General features: G+C 42.1%; 1 protein-coding gene across 3 annotated transcripts in view; it reads left to right on the top strand.

Moving 5' to 3' along the window:
* The window catches only part of LOC131125078 (sodium/calcium exchanger 1-like), a 72,522-nt gene that overhangs the window by 2,959 nt on the left and 47,723 nt on the right, over positions 1-21,840 (top strand). For 2 of the 3 annotated variants that reach the window (XM_058066228.1, XM_058066230.1), the window contains exon 2: positions 9,246-9,379. The exons of the other annotated variant lie outside the window; for it this stretch is intronic. The gene's annotated coding sequence lies outside the window, so the exon portion shown is untranslated. The remainder of the gene's footprint in view (positions 1-9,245; positions 9,380-21,840) is intronic. 3 annotated transcript variants of the gene reach the window in all.

Here is a 21,840-nt window from a genome sequence, read left to right as displayed (position 1 = left end):
AAGGTCCCGCTTTTAGCCTTGTTTTTAGCTCTGAATGAATGTATGGATGTTATATTTTAATTTCTACTACTCTGTTCTTTATCTTTCTTCACTGTAAAGCGTCCTTGAGTAGTCTGAAAGCGCTATACAATTATTATTATTATAAAATTATAATTATTATAGATAATTCAGGAGGACACTATGGTTCTTCTTCAATACACCTTGTAAACACATGTGAAATTCAAACACACACAAAGAATGGACAGCAGTTGTGTGCCATACTCAGTTTGACCAGCAGGTGGGAGGGCTGGACTGCACACTTCAGGTGACAATATTGACTTCAGCCAATTTCTTCTATTGATTCGGGAACTAAAAGTGTAAATCCAGTTTCTATTGATTTAGCCACACATTCACGACAAATCACTCCCATTTGTCCCCCGCATTTGGCTATTCAAGTGCTGGTGAGTCATCATTGTAATTATCCACCACTTATATCCTCTCATCTTCCAGTTCCTCTCCACCTCTCTTGACCTTTTGCTTCTTCTGAGGCTGGAAGCACATTTCTCACCATGTTGTATTTTTTTGTGTGTGAATCCATGTGTCAAACTTATTTTGAGATTCCTAAGCTGAGGCAAACAGGCAAAGTCCAAACACTCGGCTTTTCCCACATACTGCCGTATGGTGGACGGGCTCTATTTTGGGAGGGATTACAGGAATAATACATGGAAGTCGTCCTTTTTGGTTGGATTTGTGTGAAGCTTTTTAATGCAGTTTGAATGTGCACAGGCGAAATATGCTTGCTTTTAAGCGAGGATGCAACGAGTGTGCATGATCTGCACTCTCACAGCCCCCAGGATCAGTTTCACATACACAAGTGCACAGTGTATGTTTTTGTTAAGTCCGTTGCATTTTAATCTGACTGAGCCATACAATTACTATCCATTTATATCCCCCCATGTACCAGCCTCGCCCTTCTTTGCCTCCCTGCCCCTCATCTGGCGGTTATTTTGGGAAGCAGAGGCGTATGCACTCCCACACAGTCTCCAAACCACCACTCATTCTGTGCATATGTGTGTGTGTGTGTGTGTGTGTGTGTGTGTGTTGGCAGCAGCAGCAGTGTTTCCTCCTGAAGAATGCTCTTTCATTTCAAGTAGAGGACAACCCCTCCTTTCAAGCTCTTTCTCGCTTAAAACGATTTGATTCTGAGAAGAGCAAAGATGGCACGAAAGCGTGGTCGGCTCCCCTCTATACCACCTGAACTCCTCCTCCTCCTTCTCCTCAGTGATGCCCAACATTTGTGAGTGAGCAACAGCACAGGAAAAAGTCAAGTGAGAGTGAGGGCTAAACAGACCTCCGCCAGAGCTTGAACCCTTTCATCAGTACATGCTCATTACAGGCGGCCGCTCCCTTGCTGTACAAACGCTGTGATCACAAGGCTGACATATGGCAAGGTTCTAATTCAATCTGCCCAACCCATGCTCCGACTGCATCACCAAGCTCGCCTCCTCGAGAGTAGAAAAACGACTTACTCGACTTTTGTCGACATGTGCACGCGCAGGACATCCAATGAGATCCATTACCAGAGCTATATCCTGAAAATATGACTTTACAAACATAATAGTGCTCAGTTTTAGTTAGTATTAATGTATAAATATGTTTTATATAGTGACTTAGTTTGCTCTGCATCATATGAGGAGGACTCTAGGTAAGAACCAAAAGTCGACAGAATATCTTAGGAGCAAACTTCTCCCACACAAGGGATTTTGGGATTAGCATGCAAGTGATTTTAGTCCACTTTGGAAGTTTTTTTTTCATCAGCAACCTCAGTAAAAAAGCTTAAATGTAATGTAGTTTGTCTTTTCATGTTTGCACTCGCCAACTAAGACCCCCAAGCTCACATCATTATTATTAATAGAAACCACATTATTTCCAAATTGATGTGCATTCAGGTTGAACTTGCTGTAGTTTTTTTCAAGAATAATAAAAAAAAATAACAATATTGCGTGTCTATCAAATTTTCACTGCGTTCGCACAAACCTGTTTCTGTTAGATCCTGTTTTGTGCAGTAGAACCGAATGGCCATTTCATGTATTTAAACGGCAACAACGGGCTGCTCCCCAAAGGTGAAACACGGCATAGTAAGAAACAACACAATGCTATTCAAAGAGAATAAATCACGGCACGCATACTCCAGCTGTGCCACAATGTGTCGGTATTCGTCTTGTCAGTATGGAAAACAACAAACAAAGCGGCGGGGGTCCCCCGGTGCCATCATTACCATCATCATCACTGTCACCTTCACTCAATGTGTGCATGGATGTGTGTGTCAGAAGGTACGTATAATAGTATTAGGCAGATCCTGATCATACATTTTAAGACCAGTTGAAAAATTGCAAGAATTGCAAGTGCAAAAATAAGAAATGGGAGTGAGACAAAAATGTTTTGAGTAAGCAATTGATTGCAAACAACTATTAAAGTGACATAGGCTGGGATAGGCTCCTGCACCCCCGCAACCCTTGTGAGGATAATGGATGAATGAATGAACTTTGAGGATATTTTAAGAAGGTTAAAGTGCGTCTAACCTCAGCTGCAATGGCCTGCTACAAGAGGCCTTGCTTATGCAGCTCAACATGGCGGTATGAATACCTGACAGAAAGCATTTTGGCTTTTAAAGGCCGTGGTCTTAAACTTTTGATGAGCTTTTCTCTTGGAGATCAATAAAGCCTATTTCAGTTTAATGGTTGTAAATAAATTGCTTACTTTGATTTTTTTTATACATCTCATTCCAATTTCTTTTTCTTTTGTGAACCTTAGAACCTGTTTAAACAGTGAAAAATGTAAATTCTTGCAATTTTTCCACTTGTCTGATAATGGTCATCAGGATTGTATATGGAGGATTTCCTATGTTTCAAATTTGTTTCAACCAAAGGAAAAAAAATCCTTTAAATTGTGGCGCAGAGCTTGGATGTGTATTTCTTTTCTCATGCTTGAATCTTCTGATACGATACGCGCAGGAGTATCTGATGGAAACGTTGGTCCCTTGAGCTGAACCGTGGAGGTTTATTATAACTCTAATCTGCTCAAGCTAATACGGCATGTCACAATGCACAAAGCTAATTGCCTGCAGTTAATTTGTCTTTTACTGCTTTAATGATTCTACTGTATTGTATATGTAAACTCTATACAGCCTCGCCTGCAGTGGCACGGTCACACTTGACTTAATTAACATGCTGTGGTCTCTATGCTGTTATTGTTGGCATTTATACAAATCTTTACCGTCAACGTGCAGTCCATAGCATTACAAAGAAAAGCTAAAGTGAGCTAGTATTTATGTATACGTTGGTTTGTTTTTTTCCCAAGCAATAACCGAGGTTGTTTTCTATATTTCATAAACAGTGCGTGTCATCCATCCTCAAAGATTTCATTTCTGGTGTTCTGACACTGATAAGGGGAGGAGGGGGAGGCCCCAAAAACGCAAAGCAGACGAGAAGACAAGCTATCTGCATTAAGTTGATTTGTTCCCAATCCTCACTCCATCTCTGAGCACCCTAGTTACTCTCACTCCATCTCTCATTCCTCTTACCAATCTTCCCCTCTCGCTCTCTGTGTTTTGCCCCCCCTCCATCTTTCCATCCTGCTATCTGTCCTTCCATCTTCCCCCCCTTGTGTATCTGGGTTGCTGACTGAACTAGTTCATGCAAAATGTGACGCCGTCACGGCTTGTGTTTAATTGATGTTGTTTGATAGAAACAAGCTGCTTCAGTCGAATGGAAACACGGCAGCGAGCAAGAGCAGGAAAACAGTCGAGAATAGGTTTTCCCTTCCTGAAGTCCAAGGATGAGGGACTACTAGCCCATGCAAACCCAATGCCAAAAAACACTACTTTGTCTGCCCACCTTCTGCATTTGTATGAATGCTGTTTTTAACATTTGTTCATGAAAAATGGCGGAAAATGCCCAAATTTTACATTTCTAAATTTGAATAAATCGGGGATGAAGCAGTATCCTGTAAAGGATTGCGTTCAGCCACCGTACAATCATCTTGACGTTGACATATGCACACATACATATAATGCATACAAGTCAGCATAACACTAAATAGATAATGAAATATGAAGAATGCCTTATATATAATCAATCAAGAAAGAGTGCAGAGTGTTCCATCGTGTTCATTTAGACCTGTTTTATTATTTAACTACCAATTATTAAACATATCCTCTCTCTACCAACACCCCTACCCACTTTTGTTGCATCAGCACCGGCTTGTTTTTATGGGCCATCAAATTGGCATTGAGCAACACAACTTTTGCATGCACAGGATGGTGTCCCTTACAGGTGTCTTTGTCTACTGTGGGTGTGCATCCCTGTGTGTGTGTGTGTGTGTGTGTGTGTGCGTGTGTGATATGAATCATAGTGAAAGGTCAGTAGTGCTCCAGGCAAGAAGAAAGCGAGCAGACAGAAGTGATGAATTGCACTTTGGCTCCATGTTCCTTGTAACACCCGTGGTAATATTACACTGGAAGCATATATTAATGGCAGCATGTTAGACGGAACAGCGACATGGCGATCACATACAATAACCATAATTCCAAGTGTTGTGTGTGGACCTGATTGGTTTCTCCCTCCTGATGTATTGACAGATTCATTTCAACAGCGATCAATGGGCTTGCAGGATGGATGGATGGATGGATGAAGCACATAATTTTGAATGCCATTTAAAATGTGTGTATAAGAGTCAGGTACTCAACAACGATCGGGGTGGTGTGTGTGGCTAACGAGCAAATCGCCACGGCGACAGATGCTTTGATTCAATTGTGCGGCTGTTAGCGATATAATGGCCTCAAGTGGATGAGAAGCAATCATCCCGGGAGCGTGGCAGCATTCTGGCCGCGTTTGTAAAGGCTGATGGAAGGCATGGAAGACGATGTGATGCTAATTTCAACCCACCCTCAACCACTTCCAAGCCTCATTGGCTGGCATTGTGTTCCATTCTTTATTTTTGCTGGTGGTGTAATCAGTACATACAAGTTGGTGGCGCGTTACAAACGAGGCTGGCGAATAATCAGGACACAACAAATGAGGCAGCTGTGCTTTCCGAAATGGATCACAGGGCATCTCTTGCTATTGTGCACACACGCGCCTAATATTCACTTTCCAGTTATTGACTAATGTAAAAGAAAAGCGCAAGTGTGTAAAATTTGGTTAAGATTGGAAAAAATGGCCGTGTTTTATTTTTTGTGTTTGATTTGATTAATATAAAATGGATTTACACTAGGGATGTTCCGATCAGGGTTTTATGCTGCAGATACCGATACGATCATATGCATGCAGTGTAAATTTTTAAATGTATAACAGAAAAAAATCAAAGTGGTTAGCATGTAGGCCACACAGTCAGGAGATCAAGAAGACTTGTGTTCGATTCTCTGTTTGCAGATTTCTATTTGGAGTTTGCATGTTCTCCCTGTGCGTTTGTGGGTTTCCTCCTACGTTCCAAAAACACGTTAGGTTAATAGATGATTCTAAATTGTCTATATAAGTATGAAGTGAGGGTGAATGGTTGTACCCCGACTCTCACCCAAAGACAGCTGGGATAGGTTCCAGCATACCCCCTGCGAACCGAATGAGGATAAGCGGTATAGAAAATGGATGTATCACAGAAAATATGGAACTTTGTAAATCCAATAACGATTGTTATCTTTCCTTTCACATGCTTTAATTAACGTGGGAAGGACCTTGAACACCTTCTTATATAAGCAAGAAGCTATGGTATAGTTATGGGGCTAAATCATATCTGAAAATTATGTGCTGTTCAAATTATCACAATGGTTGTCAGTGACGTATATTTTGGTGAGTGCAGCTTTCGCCACTATTTTTCATGAACTCAAGATTGCACAATTATTATTTTGCAAGTTTTTTATGATGTAATGGTGATTGAACACGGCAAAGATTAAGCACAATTTCAGTGCACCTCAACTTAAAATGTAATTGTTTTTTATTTTTATTTTATGCACATATATACATATACATATGTACACGCTAATGAATAAGACCTCTTCATATTTCAATTGCCAAGAGATCCTACATAGAGCTTTATCAATTTGTGTTTCAGTTGGCTTCTTCATTTCTTTCTGAGGCAATTTTACAAACGAGGATGATAGGGGGATGGGGGGGACTTTGATGTTACGCGCTGGGAAGAGGACGTTGCAGAAGAAGACAGCGGGTGGTACAGTATCATTATCTCCCTAAAAATATTCACTGACCTTTTAATGGAAGACAGTGAGCAGAATCCATTCATTAGCACAGCATTGTTTTGGCACTCATTCGAAAGCAGAAAAGCAGTTAATCAGAGTGAACTTGACATCTAATTGAAACCAAAGTACAAAAGGTGTGCATGAAATGTTGGAATGGGTGTCAGAATTATATATTTGTAAAAAAAAAAAAAAAAGGAAAACATTGCAAAAATGAAAGAACAGTTCTTTTGCTACTTATTAGGAATTAAATAGGGGTGTCACAATATTTTAACATAATTTTAAGAAAAAAAAGACCTTTGTATTGAGTTATGAAACAATGAAATGTTTTACAGCGTTGCATGCATGACCTAAGTATGATACTCTTCACAAATTGAAACAAAAACTAAACTCACTAAAACCAACTAACATTCTAAAAGTTAAAGTATCAATGGCAGTTGGAGCTACCGGTAGCAATCCTTTATGTAAATGATAAAGAAATGTAAAACACATAGTAAATTGCAGTAGATTTATTTTGTTTATGCCTAAAGAACTACACTTCCCATGATGCTTACAGTGCAGGACAATGAGGTGATGAATTCCCAAAATAGTATCACATGTTTTGATATGACAGTAAGTTTTCATCTGACAAATCTTAAGTAAGTTTGATCAATTGTACAATTACTACAGCTTCTGCTATGATATTAAAGGGGGCCTATTCTGCTTTCTCCGTTTTTTCCACTTATCATGGTCGGATCTGGAACCAATTAATTAATTAATTAATTCACACTAGCAATGCCATAGTCCACATTCTCATTGGCTGCCCTGTTGTTGTGAGTCAGCTTTTGTCTCAAACGAGAAACATAATCACGTTTAAATTAATATCTTCTCTTGATCTGCGTGTAAATATGCCAAATAATACCAATCTCTTTTGATGATTGACACAACAGCATCTCTGTGGAAGAGAAAATAAGAAAAAATGGCGTCCTAGTCATTTTCATTTTATCTTTCTTCTTCCATTGATGTACTCCTTCCCCCCTCCAGCAGCTACAATAGAAAGATGTGCGTAGGCGTAGTGTGAGTGTGTGTGTGTGTGTGCGTGCGTGTGTGTGTGTGTGTGTGTGTGCGTGCGCCTGAAAGACACAACCGATAAAGTGTGTGTCAAAAAGACAGATAATGTCAAACAAGTGCTGTCCTCTTGCACATTATTGACACTTCATTTCACCCCCACCCACACTCCTCTTCACATCCTCAGTACCTCCCCCACTCCTACCTTCACCTTCTCTTCTGCCTCCATGTTTCTATTTCATCTCCACTCAGCCCTTTTCATCTTTTAGCCCCCTCGTCTTGTTGGAGGTGACACACATTTTTTTCAGACCTTTTGGCTTAAAGTGTTGCCATCATAAGATGCGTATTATTTAAAATAAATTTAACTTTATTCATTTTCACACAAGTTACCTCAGGTGTCCAGATTTTTACTGTAAATTACTAATAATTAGTGGTACCCCCGGTGGGTTGTGGGAAAAATGCTTTTTAAGACATTCTATCATTCATACCCACAACTGAGTATTTGAGCCAATTAAAGGGGAACTGCACTTTTTTGGAATTTTGCCCATCATTCACAATCCTTATGTGAAACATGAACACATATTTCTTGAGTTAATATAGCTAGCTCGCAACGCACATCATGGGAAATATTTATTTAGACGCTAACACTTGACCAACTGTGTCGCATGACGTGCCGCTAACCGCTAGTCTCAGCATTTTCACAGACGGAAAAGTGGATACTTTAGCGTTCAATTTCGTTTTAAAGACTTAAGATGCTCGTTTGCCGTCAGCATGTTCTGAGGACTTGAACACACAGCCTTCCCAACGAGAGCGGACATTGGAAGTGTTTTCGCTGCTGTTGTTGATGGAACTAGCATACATTTCAGTGGAGGGGGAAATAAATAAAATAATACATGAATGAATAAATATAAATAATTCAAACAATAAATACATAAAAACAACTCAGACAAGCACATGCACACACCCAAAAAACCCAGGGGTCCTAGACCCACAATCCAAGCCTCGAGCCGAGGAATATGTGGGCCCCAAAGGGATAAGAGCCCAGGTCCGCCCAACCCAGCGGCAGGACTACAACAGTGAGGCGTACAAAACAGCGGGCGAGGGGGAAAGCCAGCACATGAGCAGGCGGGCGAACGAGCAGACGAGCAGCAAGGCGACCCGCTGCGCCAGCCGACACCCGTCGGGCTGCAAATCCCCGTAGCGGTAGTACCACAGCCGCAAGCCGCGGGCAGGCCAACCACCAACACAGACGAGGCAAGATCAGCGGTATAAATTTACAACACTAAAGTCGTAAATTTTTATTTTCAAACTCTCGTATTACTTTAATACACCGTCATAGCAGCCATTGCCTGAGACGGCTATAAAAAGGGGGAATTACGTGACCTTTGGCCTTGCGTAAAGGAAACATTACAACTTTTTGTCGTACATTTACAACTTTATTCTTGTGTATTTACATATTTTTCTCCGAAAAGTTGAGTTGTATTCTTTATTATCAATATTATACTTTCATAATCATTAGACAAATGGTCAATAACATGAGTCAATTAGTTGCTAAGTCCCACCTGTGCCATTGCAAAACGTTTTGCTTGATGGAATGTACATATTTGAACCAATTTTGCTAAGATTTTACATTCCTGTGCGGTCAAAACTACTACCCTTTGGACAATAAATTTGACTGATTAATTGTATTTCTCATAACTGATTAATTGTATTGTATTGTTGTACCGATCGCCTTGTACTTTCCAAATTGCGTCCCTTTCCCTGGTCTGTGGTTATAACTGGTGGTTTACCCTGTGTGGGATCTCACACACAACAGAAAAACATTACAGATTTTCACATTGATTCAATTAAAAAAAAAAAAAACCCTAATGTCTTCCAGTGAGAGGGAGGGAAAAGGCAACTAGACGGCGAGAAAGCGAGAGAGTGGATGTAAAAGTGCGCATGCTCATTGGTTGTCGACTCTTCTCTTTAGGAGGAGGAGGAGAGGAGGCGCATCGCATTGAGCCGCTCAATGGGCCACGGAAGGGAGGGATGAGCACACGCGGGGAGGATGAGCCACTGACTGACTGAATGAACCAAACGAACCGGGTTAGCTGTGCGACTACGGTGAGCTTTGCGCCCTGATGTTTACTTTGCGGGACAGGAAAATGATGCGAACTGGTTGCATTGCGTGCGTAAAATCTGCGATTGTACGCATGGATTTTTTTGAGCGTGAAGGTGATGCGCTCGGGTTCGGAGTGGACGGAGGAGCATAGACTGGACATCCACCTCATACAGGCATGCTGTTTGTGGAGGGAGGGGGGGGGGGGCAAAGGCTGAGTGGTACTCCCAAGAGGGCTAGGGAGGGCGAGACACAGGCGAGAGACGCGCCACGCACACACTTGGCTTAATATTCAATGATGTTTAAAAAAAATAATATGGTATTGTTGCATGGATGATATGCTAATTTAACTGATGATGGTTACTGCTGCTTTTTGTAGATGTGATCATATCACACAGATGTTGATAATATAATATGGCATCAGTGCTAATTATGATGCTGATGACGTCTGCATCTCTCCTGATGATTATTATTATTTTTGTTGTTCACTTCATCTGGTTTTGTGGGGAGTTTAAACAACAATTAAAGTTAAAGCAAAGCAGTCTTAAAGGCACCCTGTGGAGGTCTGTGGTAATGAGGTGATGAGCGTCCATTAGTGGTATTGGAACCTGTAGCCACTGAAGGATTACTGTGGTACTCATGAGCATATTAAAAAAAAAAAAAAGAATGCTAATAATGATAGTGTCGATGGCAACAAAGTGATGGCATCATGCAGCCATGTTGACTTCTCTAAGCAGGCTGAATAATTGAAACAAAGACATGTCGCCCACTGAATAATTAAGGCACACAAGCTGTCTAAAAGAAGGCTGGAAATTAATTTACATGATTTTCGGCTTACATCAGCAACAGTATGTGTTTTGTGTTTGTGTGTGTGAGTGTTGATGCTGTCTCACTATACTAGAGTCTGACCGATATGAGATTTTGGGGGCTGATACCCGATATATCATCTGATATATGAAATAAGATATACTACACTATATGCCATACGTGAACATTACATTACTTGGAACATTGTCTAAATGACGGTATTTTAATGAAGCCATGAACTTGTGAATATATGAGCCCCTGGAAATCCTGCATGGTAGTACTGTATGACGTGAAGGATGTTGTGTACATCTGCATATATCTTTATTTCACGTTACAATTCTGGAAGTCTTATATAATGGTGGACATACAGTTGCATCTATTGTTGTTTATGTCACAGAGATGAAACTTACATGATGTTAAAACACTGTAATACTCTATAAAAATATAGAATGTTCTCCTCGAGGGGCTCTGTGGTGTTATATTGTTTTACAAAGTCACAGTTTACCAGGGTGTAAAAAAAATGTGGGTTGTTTCGTGCGTGCAGCTAAAAAAGTACCATTTTCACAGATATTGATTGATGGGTGATACATTTTTATCGACCTGCCCTTAAATCGGTCGGGCTCTATACTGCTATTAGTGGACCTTTCATTCATTTTCTACCGCTCATCCTCATGAGGGTCGCGGGGGGTGCTGGAGCCTATCCCAGCTGTCTTCCGGCGAGAGGCGGGGTACACCCTGGACTGGCACATATAGACAAACAACCATTCACACTCACATTCATACCTATGGACAATTTGGAGTCGAATTAACCGAGCATGTTTTTGGAATGTGGGAGGAAACCGGAGTACCCGGAGAAAACCCATGCATGCACAGGGTGGAATTGAACCCAGGTCTCTTAGCTGTGAGGCCTGTACACTAACCACTCACCCACCGTGCAGCCATAGTGGACCTTTCATTCATTCATTTTCTACCGCTTTTCCTCACGAGGGTCGCAGGGGGGTGCTGGAGTCTATCCCAGCTGTCTTCGGGCGAGAGGCGGGGTACACCCTGGATTGGTTGCCAGCCAATCACAGGGCACATATATTCAAACAACCATTCACACTCACATTCATAGCTATGAACAATTTGGAGTCGAATTAACCGAGCATGTTTTTGGAATGTGGGAGGAAACCGGAGTACCCGGAGAAAATCCATGCATGCACAGGGTGGAATTGAACCCGGGTCGCTTAGCTGTGAGGCCTGTGCGCTAACCACTCGTCCGCCGTGCAGCCATAGTGGACCTTTCATTCATTTTCTACCGCTTTTCCTCACGAGGGTCGCAGGGGGGTGCTGGAGTCTATCCCAGCTGTCTTCCGGCGAGAGGCGGGGTACACCCTGGATTGGTTGCCAGCCAATCACAGGGCACATATATTCAAACAACCATTCACACTCACATTCATAGCTATGGACAATTTGGAGTCGAATTAACCTAGCATGTTTTTGGAATGTGGGAGGAAACCGGAGTACCCGGAGAAAATCCATGCATGCACAGGGTGGAATTGAACCCGGGTCGCTTAGCTGTGAGGCCTGCGCGCAAACAACTCGTCCGCCGTGCAGCCATAGTGGACCTTTCATTCATTCATTCATTTTCTACCGCTTTTCCTCACGAGGGTCGCGGGGGGTGCTGGAGCCTATCCCAACTGTCTTCCGGCGAGAGGCGGGGTACACCCTGGATTGGTTGCCAGCCAATCACAGGGCACATATATTCAAACAACCATTCACACTCACATTCATAGCTATGGACAATTTGGAGTCGAATTAACCTAGCATGTTTTTGGAATGTGGGAGGAAACCGGAGTACCCGGAGAAAATCCATGCATGCACAAGGTGGAATTGAACCTGGGTTTCTTAGCTGTGAGGCCTGTGCACTAACCACTCGTCCGCCGTGCAGCCATAGTGGACCTTTGTAATTATTTTCATGTCTGTAAAAACCAATAAAGGGTTTCCTCGATGTTCGAAAAGTTTATTTTTTCAAGCCGTGACTCACAGCTAACTGCGGAGTGGAGCAGCGCTCTAATTTGAACATTTTCTGATTATTTCAGCTCACAAATTACTAGGAAGGGAGCAAATTTGCTCGAGGCGTTCTTGCCTTTTACTCCAACAACACAGTTACTTATTCCATCTACCTAATCCAGGGCTTTGCTGGAAAACACGGGTGTTTATTCATGACTATGGCGAGAGTAATTCAAGAAATGTCAATATTGATTTAGCGGTGCCTTACTTAGCCAAGCAACATTTGTACTTAGGCATGCATTCTGGCCGCCTTTAAGAACTGTTTGCGGCCAAACTGACCTGAGTGCATCCACAGCTAATCCATTAATGACTTAAACAGCGCACCCACTCAAGAAGGTAACCAACATCCCGGGGTTCTATTCTGGTCCACTTTAATCTGGTTATGTGTATCGCTAGTTTCTCAACCATGGGATCCCGTTCATGACAGCTTAGTGTGTCTGGTCCAATGACTGAGTGGGATGTCCCCTGGTCATAATCCCACTTCCTACCATGTGGATGTTGCCACTGTGTTACACTCTCTCTGTGGGTGTGGTTAGCTGTGGCGATGCTGTGGTTTTTATGAGGTCTTCTGATGGGAATTTAGTCGGAATTCATACAAAAATGGATACTCCGTCTTGTTGCTGCAACACATTCACGAACATGGACTTATTCCACAAAGATGGACGACCTGCTTACATCTTGTTGATGTACCGTAATAATCCACAGAAATCGTGGACTTTAGGCAATTGACTCCTATTGCAACTCACTCCCCTAAGATGCCTGACATGTTGGAAAATGTGCCACAAAGATGGCAGACTTGTTGTAAAACATTCCACTAAGATGGCCGATTTCTTGTAACAGACTTTTCACAAAGATGTGTCAGCATTTTCCACAAAGATGGCTGACACACTTACCACTCCAATGGCTGACTCGATTCAACATCGGCCACAAAGATCACAGACGTGTTGTAAAACATTCCACTAAGATGGCCGATTTCTTGTAACGGACTTTTGACAAAGATGGCAGACCTGTTAGTGACACACTCCACAAACATGACCATCTTATTGTGTCAGCGTTTTCCACAAAGATGGCGGTAACATGTCAACCCGAGTCGCCTTAGTGTCCTTAGAGTAGTGATTCTCAACTGGTGGGTCGCTACCCAGTTTTCAGTGGTCCCGGGCTTTTTTTTTTTTTTTTTTTTTTTAAACCACCTCAATTTTTTTTTCTGACCCCATCAGGTTTCTGGAGCAGGTTTCCTGGGTTCCAGCTTACTTGGACCAGGAAGAGGGCGGGATATACAGTAAACCTCGGATATATCGGAAATTCGCTCACAACGGACAGATAAAAAAGAACCAATTTTTCTGTAATGCATTTCCAATAAAAATTCATTGCATATATCGGATTTTTTATAACGGATTTCGCCTATTTCGGACAAAATCTCCAGTCCCGTTCCAATGCATTTCCATTAAATTTCCCTCGCATATATCGGATGGCCGCATCGTGGCGCTCTGATTCGCCGAATCGTGACAGGCCGCTATACGACGTCATTTGCAGCGTTTGCAGCGTTGCCTGCGCGTCCAGGTACATTGGAAACATAGTCAAGGAAGTGCCTTTTTATAACGGATAAAATCCGATTTACACATATACCAGATATAAATCCAATATATGCGTAAAACGGACATTTTCCGGTATACGCATATAACGGATTTCGCTTATATCGGACAAAACCAGTGGGAACAATTGAATCCGATATATCCGAGGTTTACTGTAATGCTTGCAACACAGTTGTAAAGCACTCTCGGAAGCCATGTAACCGTTGCATTTAAAAAATGTAAAACATAAGTGTTTTACATCTAGGTATTTCATGGGAAAAATAAGATATTTGGGAAGTTTATATCAAAATTAATTGTGCAATTTTGGGTCCGGTCACTGCTTGTCACTCAAGAGTGATGGTGGGTCCCGCAGCCAAACGAAGCCAAACAAAACAAACATACACAGAAGAAGATTATTTGTTGTCGTATTATTGTGGGATGCACTCCGCTTTTTGTTTTTTGTGTTATAGAGTGTTGTCCTACCTATTATTATGTCCAATTATTTTCCTATTACCTTATTAGCCTCCACCTTGTTAGTATGAGCTGATGAATGGAGGGTTTCCGGGAAAAGACAGTCAAATGCCGTATTTCATCTCCATGTCAGGACACCGACGTCTGGCTCGGCGAGATCTACCACCACTCCTCCTCCTTTCAGAGTCGGCCCTGTATTGATTTTTAAAAGCCGTAATTTCTCAATATGTCATCTCAATCTCATTTAGTCTTTTAATTGACTTTATGGAATATTATGTACTGAATACTATAGCTATTAAAAATGCACATAAAGACACAGATGACTACAGGCGAGTCTCTCCGGTCACCTTTTATTGCCAAATGGTGCACCTTTTCAAGCATGGACCATCGGCGTCATTGTTGGCTGCTCACACTGCACAGTGCATCTCGCCCGGTGCTGATGCAGGAGCGCAGCCGTAGTGATGAACGACTGAGTCATTAACAGCCTGCGGCGCTCAATGCAGCCTGCACTCCTCATGCTGACCCAGGTAGGCAGCAGCACTTGTGGACTGCTAATACAAAAACATCACAACTTAGCTTTGTTCGAGTTCGGAAAGGTGGATCTCATTAGATGTGCAAAGCGTAAGTGTTTCCAAACTGTATAATTAAGTACTGTAAATAACACTAATTAGTAGCGCGAGTCACCGGAGATGGAGCAAAGGATTTTTCCCTTTTAACCAGGAGTTACGTCAACATGCTTTTATTGTTGCCGATTGCTTGTTAGTAGGCAGGACTATGCAAAACATATAGAGTAAACCTCGGATATATCGGATTAAATTGTTCCCACTGGTTTTGTCCGATATAAGCGAAATCCGTTACATGCGTATACCGGAAAATGTCCGTTTTACGCATATATCGGATTTATATCCGGTATATGCATAAATTGGATTTTATCCGTTATAAAAAGGCACTTCCTTGACTATGTTTCCAATGTACCTGGACGCGCAGGCAACGCTGCAAACGCTGCAAATGACGTCGTATAGCGGCCTGTCACGATTCGGCGAATCGGAGCGCCACGATGCGGCCATCCGATATATGCGAGGGAAATTTCATGGAAATGCATTGGAACGGGACTGGAGATTTTGTCCGAAATAGGCGAAATCCGTTATAAAAAATCCGATATATGCAATGAATTTTTATTGGAAATGCATTACAGAAAAATTGGTTCTTTGTGAGCGAATTTCCGATATATCCGAGTCCGATATATCCGAGGTTTACTGTATACATATATGTGATTGGAACGTACATTTGTGGGGAGTTGAGCTCGTAAAATGGAGCAAATTTAATATTTTTGGTGCAGATTTGAATAAGGGTGTGGATCCACTGTGTATTTTACATAATTTCTCAATTTGTTTTGATAAGAAAATGTGATGTGATGGCATGTTCAGTGTGTTTTCCTTGTTGCTGTTTGCTTGTGAATAAGCAGATTTATTTAAAAAAAAAAAAGGAGGTGTGTACGTGTGAAGGTGTTATCACTCGATGCAGGTCTGTGCTCAGTCAAAATGTAGCTTTTGCACAATGTGTAAAATTGCACTTTAGTGATGCCCTAAGCGGGGAGAGGGCATTGCCAACTTATGAAAGATGGAGGAGGAAAAAATAGACTCATGAAGTGCACACTCATCACTGCGAAATGTGGAGAGCTCTTTTGTGTGTACTTTTTTTATGATGTGACCAGACAAGTGGTGGACAGATGGAGCACTTGTTGCTCTGCCGCAGCTGACTTCCAAGTGGTCTTTTTTTTTTTCCTCCCCTCGTCCTCGTCCTAGTCCGCCCTCGCCACCCTGTCATTTGGCCTCTCCACCCAGTTTGTGCGGTTTTCTCTCTCTCTCATTTTCCACCACCAGACGACAAGTGAAACATCTGCTACCTGTGGAATTAAAGAGCTATACCAAACACCTCAAATCAGGTCAAGTTCCATCCGGATCCAGCCTGCCTTCAAGGTGTTTTATTCTAATCTGGATGAAATATGTTTTGATTGAAATGCTGCACATTGAGATTTACCCACTACAACTATTGTGATTTTAATACAGTAAACCTCGGATATTCATTCATTCATTCATTTTCTACCGCTTTTCCTCACAAGGGTCGCGGGGGGTGCTGGAGCCTATCCCAGCTGTCTTCGGGCGTGAGGCGGGGTACACCCTAGACTGGTGGCCAGCCAATCACAGGGCACATATAGACAAACAACCATTCACACTCACATTCATACCTATGGACAATTTGGAGTCGCCAATTAACCTAGCATGTTTTTGGAATGTGGGAGGAAACCGGAGTACCCGGAGAAAACCCACGCATGCACGGGGAGAACATGCAAACTCCACACAGAGATGCCCGAGGGTGGAATTGAACCCTGGTCTCCTAGCTGTGAGGTCTGCGTGCTAACCCCTAGACCACCGTGCCGCCCAACCTCGGATATATAGGATTCAATTGTTCCCACTGGTTTTGTCCGATATAAGCGAAATCCGTTATATGCGTATACCGGAAAATGTCCGTTTTACGCATATATCGGATTTATATCCGGTATATGCGTAAATGGGATTTTATCCGTTATAAAAAGGCACTTCCTTGACTATGTTTCCAATGTACCTGGACGCGCAGGCAACGCTGCAAACGCTGCAAATGACGTCGTATAGCGGCCTGTCACGATTCGGCGAATCAGAGCGCCACGATGCGGCCATCCGATATATGCGAGGGAAATTTCATGGAAATGCATTGGAACGGGACTGGAGATTTTGTCCGAAATAGGCGAAATCCGTTATAAAAAATCTGATATATGCAATGAATTTTTATTGGAAATGCATTACAGAAAAATTGGTTCTTTTTTATCTGTCCGTTGAGCGAATTTCCGATATATCCGAGTCCGATATATCCGAGGTTTACTGTATGTGGATCGTCGCCTCAATTTAATGGGAACATTCATTCATTTAAAAGGAAGTTGCAAACAGTAGTCCTCTTTTTAACCCCCCCATTCCCCCCCTCCCTCGTCGAGCTTGCTCGCATTCCCAAATTTCCTCCTGTCTGTAACCATGGCATTTTCACCATCCTCCTCCTCATCCTCAGTGTGTCTCCTGGTGCCCTTCCTGCTCTCGTCCATTATTCAGTGGTGTGTAATCTGTCACTACAGCATAAAGCCCAACCTGGTTTACATAATCTGATAAGCACACGTGGTTTTTGGACATGTGTGTGTGTAAGTCCTGATGAATGTTGGAATGACTGATAAGCAGGAAAACAATAGAGGGGGAAAGCGAGTCAGGATTGGATGATGAAAACCCATAATCCCTATTGTTGTCATGTTCTCGTCGTTCTTGGCTCCTTTCTTTTCTTTTTTTTTTAAGCGCAATAGTAGCGGTGACATTTTAATAATGTTTTTCTCCGCCAAGTCGTCCTTTTGGGGCTTGTCTTTGTCGCGTTTTGTCACCTCGCCAAGACCGTCAGTGTTTCAGAAAATCCAGCTACTGAATCTTCCTGTGGGAACATAATGGCCTCTGTCTAGAACAGGTTTCACGGCATTGCCCTTTTTGTGCGTCTCCCTGAGATACAGACGCTGTGCTTAGTTATTTGTTTACAAAAGTCTCTATTTAGGTCACTGGTATTTTCTTCAAATTTATTCTATCTTTGCTAATGCTAGGATAACAGATGGCACGACTTGACCTCTGAGGCCCTTTCAGCCAATCAGAAACCTGAAGAAAGCCAAAACGATGCACCAAAATCTAGTCATAATAATGAGTAGTATGAGTACACAATTAACATACCAGTGTTTTAACATTCCTTTTTCGTTTGTTTTTCAGACTGACATTGAAACGTCTGTACAAAGTTTCACTTTATTAAGTTTTATTTGGAATCTTCGAAAGATGCTGCTGGGTCTAGTGAGCAATTCAAATGATGTATAACGAGCAGTCACGTTGTGAGCAATTTCATGTCTTTCTTCAAGGGAACTGAATTTTTATTGCACATATTCTTAAAGTCTATATTAAGCAAAGTACATGTATACGCATCTATTACTATAACAAGGTAGGAGAATAGGAGGTTGGTGTTTGTTTCTGATTGGTATCGGCTGATACAGTAAACCTCGGATATATCGGATTCAATCGTTCTTACTGGTTTTGTCCGATATAATCGAAATCCGTTCTATGCGTATACCGGAAAATGTCCGTTTTACGCATATATCGGATTTATATCCGGCATATGCGTAAATCGGATTTCATCCGTTATAAAAAGGCACTTCCTTGACTATGTTTCCAATGTACCTGGACGCGCAGGCAACGCTGCAAACGCTGCAAATGACGTCGTATAGCGGCCTGTCACGATTCGGCGAATCGGAGCGCCACGATGCGGCCATCCGATATATGCGAGGGAAATTTAATGGAAATGCATTGGAACGGGACTGGAGATTTTGTCCGATATAAGCGAAATCCGTTATATGCGTATACCGGAAAATGTCCGTTTTACGCATATATCGGATTTATATCCGGTATATGCGTAAATGGGATTTTATCCGTTATAAAAAGGCACTTCCTTGACTATGTTTCCAATGTACCTGGACGCGCAGGCAACGCTGCAAATGACGTCGTATAGTGGCCTGTCGCGAATCGGAGCGCCATTCGATATATGCGAGGGAAATTTAATGGAAATGCATTGGAACGGGACTGGAGATTTTGTCCGAAATAGGCGAAATCCGTTATAAAAAAATCCGATATATGCAATGAATTTTTATTGGAAATGCATTACAGAAAAATTGGTTCTTTTTTATCTGTCCGTTATGAGCGAATTTCCGATATATCCGAGTCCGATATATCCGAGGTTTACTGTACATGTATACGCATCTATTACTATAACAACGTAGGAGAATAGAAGGTTGGTGTTTGTTTCTGATTGGTATCGGCTGATACAGAGTACAACATTGTATTATCGGTATGGCTTGAAAAAGTGGTATCCTTCGTTTAAATACTTCCTTATTCTTGATCTCGCAAGATTTAGTGGCCTCATTTGGATGCGGGAAAGCGCCTGATTTGGACGACCCCGGTTGCTCAATAGGATTTCAGTCGTGTTTTCTCATGAGAATTATGAGGGCAACCTCCGTTTGAAATGTTGTGCTCTGTGGCACCATTGCAAGCCTACAAGTCCTTATTGTGTAACCCGTGTGTCCAATGTAGTTGTGTCACATTGTTGTTTTTCCCGTCACCTGCCTACGGAAAAGTTCCCTGATATTGCACCGAAAAAGTCAGCTCGGCTAAATCCTCTTTTTCTCAGAGTCGTGTTCTCTAAAGTGGGCGCCTCTCGCTTGAAATGTATGTTTCTTTTTATATAAACATAAACGCTTTGTGGCTCTACTGTTAGCGTTTGTGTCAATAGGTCTCTTTTTTTTGTTTTTCAGTGAGTAGAGATGTGTTAGCATCAAGACGGAGTGTGTGTGTGTGTGTGTGTGTGTGTGCATGTGCTTCCATTTGTTAGAATACACATGCACGCTCCTTCAGGGTTTGTGCAACGTGAACACTGCGTTGCCAGTTTCTCTCAGCGTCAGATGCACACACGCCCCACACACATGCATGCACAAATAAGGAAATAAAAGCATGCGCACATACGACACACAACAGATGCAGAATGACAGCCAATCAGAGTGAAGCAGGCTGCTAGTGTTTCATGAACATCTGCAATCTGGCGAGTGCCGACAAAGCATATCCGTGGCTTCTCCATCACACAATTTGCCCACTGGCGGAGATTATGCTGATTGTCTGTTGCATAACGTCGTATGTGTCACATGCGTTATGGGATTGCATACATTACATTACGGGAGGGGTGGTGTCAATTACAGGAAGTTGCCCAGGCCAGTTATACACATGAGTGTCACACTGCGTGGAGCTTTAGACCTATGACATCATAACTTTGGGACCTTTGATGTCAGATCTTTTTTTTTTTTTTTTTTTCGGCAGTGTTCTTACTCAACATTGGACAAAATTGCACCAAACGTGAGAAAAATCTGTCTTCAACCTTTGTTTGTTCCACCATTGGCAGAAAACCGTCCCCAGCGGCCCCAGCTAAAGTAGATGAGCCTGCCTCAAATATTGGCCCACCCCAGCATAGAAAAGCAGGCTTCTCTACACATCATAATCATCCTTTTGTGATAGTTTGTTGCGCCACTCATATTTTTCATTGTACTTTTCTTAAAATGAATGTTAAAATCTCGTTTGAAGGGAGTGTCAATAGTGAGACCACTAGGCTGCTTAGTTGTCACTGTCCATTTCATAGGAACAGATCCTACTACAGTTGCATATATGGAGCTGTAAGTTTGAGCTTGTCGTTTTTCTTCAGCAAGTAGGCTAACCTACCACGAAGTCGGTGAAAAATACTATAATCATTGGACCTTCGCAGTCAGTTTTGCTCTGACAGGTAGAGTTGGCAGAAACGCTCCTGGAACGTTGAGTGGCGATCAGTTGACAGTCGGTCGAGCAGGAGGTTATTAATTCTGACTTTCAGTGACCTTGAAAGCCACTTCATGTGATTGGAGAAGAGTGGTGGACAGTTGCAGAGACCTCTCTGGACATGTTACATAAAAAAAAAAAAAAAACCCACAAGTAAGCAGGCGTGTATTAGTATGAAAGCACGAGTGTGCCATAAAAGCAAGGCCATCTCTGGACAGGTGGTGAGCTCATCCTATAGCTCATCCAGATTATACTTGAAGCATGACATGCTAAAGAACGACCGCACGGGATATTTTCCCTCACAAAGCTTGGATTCATCAATGTCATGTCGAATTCATTGTATGATTAGGGATTAATAAACAGGTCGTTTCATTAGGTACACACATGCACAGCTGTTTAATCATCATTGTATAGTCTAAATCAGTGTTTTATAACCTTTTTTAGAGCCAAGGCACGTTTTTTACATTGGAAAAATCTTGTGGCACACCACTAACCAAAAATGTTCCAAAATGTCACCACGACCTCACACGTGCATCAATAAGTCTATCGGAGGAACAAGGCAGGTGTTGCCACACGGACCAATATTACATTGCCCTGCCGGTCTTTACGACACAGACACTCCACAGTAGCCATGACGAGTTTTTCTCTTTCCGAATGACCTTTCGGGAAACAATGGTATCCATAGAAAGGAATATTCCAATCTCTTGTCTACATGCGCTGTGAAAATCCAACAGAATAGTCAATAGGGCATGCCCAGTAAAACGTAAACATCAACATCACGGGATACCGGCTTCCCGGAGTTTTTCTTTCACTTGTTGGAATAACTCCGTATTGCCAGTTTTTCGTCTGTCCAGTCTAGAAATTTAGTTTGAATCAAAAACAAACTTTGCTTAGTCCAGTGCCGATTGCTGGCCTCCATTTTTAAAAGTGAAGAACGTCTGGATCTGCGTGTTACGTCATATCTGAGCATGCGCTGAAAGAACGCACCCGGGATAAATAAATTTAAACAGGAAAAGATCAAATTCAATCTTGCTAATATTTTATAATTAAACTCAGGACATGTTTTATATAGATATATATTTTCTTTTTTAATAAAACTGCGCTTGT

Source organism: Doryrhamphus excisus, chromosome 3 (genome assembly GCF_030265055.1).
Source record: "Doryrhamphus excisus isolate RoL2022-K1 chromosome 3, RoL_Dexc_1.0, whole genome shotgun sequence".
Lineage (NCBI taxonomy): Eukaryota > Metazoa > Chordata > Actinopteri > Syngnathiformes > Syngnathidae > Doryrhamphus > Doryrhamphus excisus.
This window is presented reverse-complemented; position numbering and strand designations above follow the sequence as displayed.